Source organism: Melitaea cinxia, chromosome 23, assembly GCF_905220565.1.
Source record: "Melitaea cinxia chromosome 23, ilMelCinx1.1, whole genome shotgun sequence".
In the NCBI taxonomy this organism is placed as follows: Eukaryota; Metazoa; Arthropoda; class Insecta; order Lepidoptera; family Nymphalidae; genus Melitaea; species Melitaea cinxia.
The window spans coordinates 1,505,461-1,509,636 of NC_059416.1; the positions used below are offsets into that span (position 1 = coordinate 1,505,461).

Here is a 4,176-nt window from a genome sequence, read left to right on the forward strand (position 1 = left end):
AAAAGTAGGTAGGTGATAAAAGAATCATGAAGCGATTGACATGTGCTTAGCGAAATTGTACGCGACAATTCGGCACGACGATTGATTCGTTAATTCGCTCACTCATCCGCTCATTGATTCGACGCGAGCGCCATCTCATGCCATGTTCGCGACAAGACGTTAACGCGTGAGTAGATTGTTCGTTGTGCGCACGCGACCTGCAGCTCGTTCTGCTCGTTATTCGTGAAAATATTACCGGGCGGTGCCTAATCAGATGATAAAACATATAAATATTGAACTGGAAGTGAAAACAGTGTGTAATCTCAAGCCTTTCGTTGCACGTGTATACGCGCGAAGGCATATCAGCCCGGGAGCTTGCCGTCCGCCAAGTGACATCGAGTGCAAGTAGCCGCTGCACGCCTATCATCCGCTCAACTGCATCCCAAGTAAGTCCAACGGTAAAGCTTTAGATTAGGTAAAACCGAATTTCGGGACCGTGGGGGGATGGGGGGGGAGAGGGTGGGGAACGCTTCCCCTGGTACCACTGTCACACCTCGGAACCCCATGGTTATGGAGATATTCATGGTTAAAGTTTTGAGGTTAGAAGAAGAATTTCGAAAGTTAGAGGAACGGCGGGCGAGGGCTGCCCTCCCTCCGCGCCTCCGCGGCACAAAAAAAACACTCTAGGGGTAGGACAGACTCAAAACTTTAACCATGGATATCTCCATAACCATGGGGTTTTGAGGTGTGACAGTGTTACCTTGTATAGATTCCCCTACACCCTCCACCCTCCACACCCAAAAACCCCATAATTCGGTTTTTCTAATTCGGTTTTACCTAATCTAAATCTTAGCCCAGATATATCTCCGCGGGTAAGCGCCTCCGCTCAACATACCCCTTGTCACGTGTGACCGCCCCCAGCGATTACAGAAATATAATTATATTTATTGTGTTTCGTGTACAAAAACTGCTCTGGTGTACTCCCAGCGGTTCGAGTAGTCGCCTAAAACACCGACTGTTTGCGGGTTTGATTCTCGCTCAGGATGGATATTTTTTATATTTTTGGATTTATTTCCGGTTTGGATGTCTATCCTTGTGGGTCTTTCCACCGTGCCTCGGAGAGCACGTAAAGCCGTCGTTCCCGGTTGTTATCATATACACCTGATAGCGAACGTTACTAACATTATGGAATATAATCGCCAACCAACACTAAAGCGGCGTGGTGGATAAAGTTCCAATCCTTCTCCTACATGGAGAAATAATCCCAGTAGTGGTATGTTACAGGTCGAATGCATGTTTTGTGGGTACTAAACAATAATTATTAGAGTTAATTTTCTAACTGCAGGTAATTGTTATCAGATCAACCGTAACTTCATGTAGGAGCACACACATATAACGTTGAGTGAATCGGTCACAATGACAAACCTGAACCATAAACAATTTTTGTACAAAACTTCCGCTTCCGGAATCTAACCCGCAACCGCCGGCGCTAATGGAACTTTCGTCAACACAAGAACGGTCCATTCGACACGACACAAATGCTTAATTTCCGAAAACTCGAACACACATTCAGACATTTTCGCGTCAAATATCACGTAAATGTGTACAAAAGGGAGCCGGTAAGAGCCGAGAATCCGTTTTAAAACCGCCCCAGTTTTATGAATAATTCGTTGAATTCGCGACGGAACGTACTTAGCGAGTACGTGACGAATATTTTAATCTAAGGATTTTATATCTGAATTTAAGGTTCGTTATCGGTGTAATGAAACGGAAATGTCTGGTTTCAAGTTCTTTATTCAATTTAAAATTTATTTTCCAGAACTGTAAAATTTTATTTCACATATACGAATGATATGAACACTGAACTTTGTTTGGATGTACATACAATAACGACTAGTCCGCTGGCGTAGTTTGTAGTGGCCCTGCTTTCTGCTCTGCAGGTTATGGGTTCGATTCCCACCTGAGTCTGTGGGTAATATTTGTATTTATTTATTTATATATTATGTATTACTAGGTGACCCAGCAAACGTTGCTTTGTCATATATATTATTAATCCCCTTGATCCCCCCTCCCTTACCTTGTAACTGAGGGATATGAAAAAAATAGGAGTTGGTTGATTTTCAGACCTACCCGATATGCACACAAAATTTCAAAAACAGTTTATGTATTAGATTTCGAAGTTTATTTAACAAAAAATAAAAAAAAAATCAATAAAAAAAATCACAACATCAAACACAAGCATTAAGTTGCTTACCGTAGCTACAGACGACCGTGTGTGCGTGTAATAAGATATTTATTATTATTATATATTATATACGTATATAAACACAATACGCAAAAACGCTTTTTCAGCGTTTGATGTTTCGTCAGTTATGCTTCGGCGGTTGAAGAGATTCATTGACAAACCACTTCTCATTAGCTACCTTTAAGATGGCATATCGTATACTGTATGGTCGATGGTCATATATTTATCTATGGTTTATAATCAGCCTTTCCCAAAGTGGGCGATAACGCACCCTTGTGGGCGCCGCAGTGCTAAAGGGCGGTGGGAGACCCAGAAAAACAATGGTGGCGTTGTGTAGAGGCTTGGATTTGTCATTTAGTCTATAACCTCCTGCGGCCCAGTTTAAAAGAGGGGACTTCCGAGGATGACCCAATGTCCTTATATTAGAACTAATTAATGAAGTACTGAACGCCCAGACCAAAAATTGTTTGTATCTGGTTAATCCCAATATTTACAGGCGTCATATTTTAGGGCTATTATAGTATTGATTTAAGCTTGTCAGACAAAAAGAAAAAATGCCAAAATCTTTTGTTCTTTATTCATCACATTGGGTTGTTACATTAACTTTAAAGCCAACTGAACAGTCCTAGAAATCTTATGAAAACTTAGTATTTAAACACTTAAAACTAGTATAGATCAACAAAATAAACCTTTAGCTGCATAGAAGTTGCAATAATTAGTTATCTTTCACAAAAATAACTCAATAATCACATTCAAAAAAGAAAAAAATGAAATTTAAATTAACTTAAGGATGTTATTTAGACCATTTATATTTCATTATTAGTCTTCTTTTGCAAAAAAATATCAAAAACCCCACAGCGAATAGGAATCTAAACAAAAAGTAAAAAAGTTGCAAAATAACAATACTGCTATTTAACATAATTAGTCTATTTTTATAATAGGAACTCAAAAATCACATAAAAAACGTTCAATTTTACTAACAATATTTGTAACTATAATACTTGACAATCTTTTAGCGCTGTAAAAAAGCGAAAATGTATGTGCCTGATGACCTAATACTATGACAAATTAAAGTATTAGGTACAAAAATAATTATCCCGTTCTTTTTTTCTATATCACACGAATGCCAAACCTTATTAGTATGAACGAGGTGCAACACCATTAAAAAAAAGCAATTATACCCGCCCGGCGTACTAGTACTAGTACAAAAAAATTATCATCAAAAACACATGTCGAAAATGTCGTCATTATGGTAAACTAACAATTGTCACGCATAATTTAATTCTTTATCTTTAAAATAATAAAAAATACAGTAAGTATTAGATAAAGATTGTAAAGATATTTACAAGTTAAAGTAACCTCTTCTCGTTACACGCGTCATTGCCACGACGTTTGGTGACAGAAGACTGAAGATACCCCTTCCCGGTCCCTTTATGTAGTACTGCCATAATGCCAAATATATCCACAAACTAACCGACAACGAAAACATGACATGGCGCGTAATTTAAACATACCAGGTGTCGGTAAATATTTTGTTCTAGTATTATCACAGTGGGTCATTACTCCAAGTCTCTGTTTTCATACTTGGGCCTTCACTGCAAACTGATTTTGTCCTAGTATTATCACTTTGAACCCCAGGAGGATAAGGGCTCTTAGACACCGACCGAGCTCTCGATTTTTGACTATAACTTGTAAACATCAACTAATATTAATTAAAATATTGCTCAAAGGGGGCATTATAAAATAATTTATTATCTAAGTAGACAAAATAAGTTTGGGAACCCCAGGTTTATATGATTTAGGATAATCGAATAAGCTCATGACAAATCAGATAGTAACTAATATTAATTTTTATATTTTTGGACGTGACAACATATAATAAATCGATGAGAGCTGGCAGCATGCCCGAAAAATGACGGCTCATTGTAGTGATACGCTCATTGTCCCGTTAC

At 38.3% G+C, this 4,176-nt stretch overlaps 1 long non-coding RNA gene across 1 annotated transcript; it reads right to left on the reverse strand.

Annotated features, from left to right (window-relative positions):
- Positions 1-2,784: 2,784 nt before the first annotated feature.
- On the reverse strand, positions 2,785-3,636 carry LOC123665204. The gene is made up of 2 exons (XR_006745003.1): positions 3,571-3,636; positions 2,785-3,093 (listed from the first exon to the last, which is right to left on the reverse strand). It is a non-coding gene; the product is annotated as an uncharacterized LOC123665204 (long non-coding RNA).
- Positions 3,637-4,176: the final 540 nt, after the last annotated feature.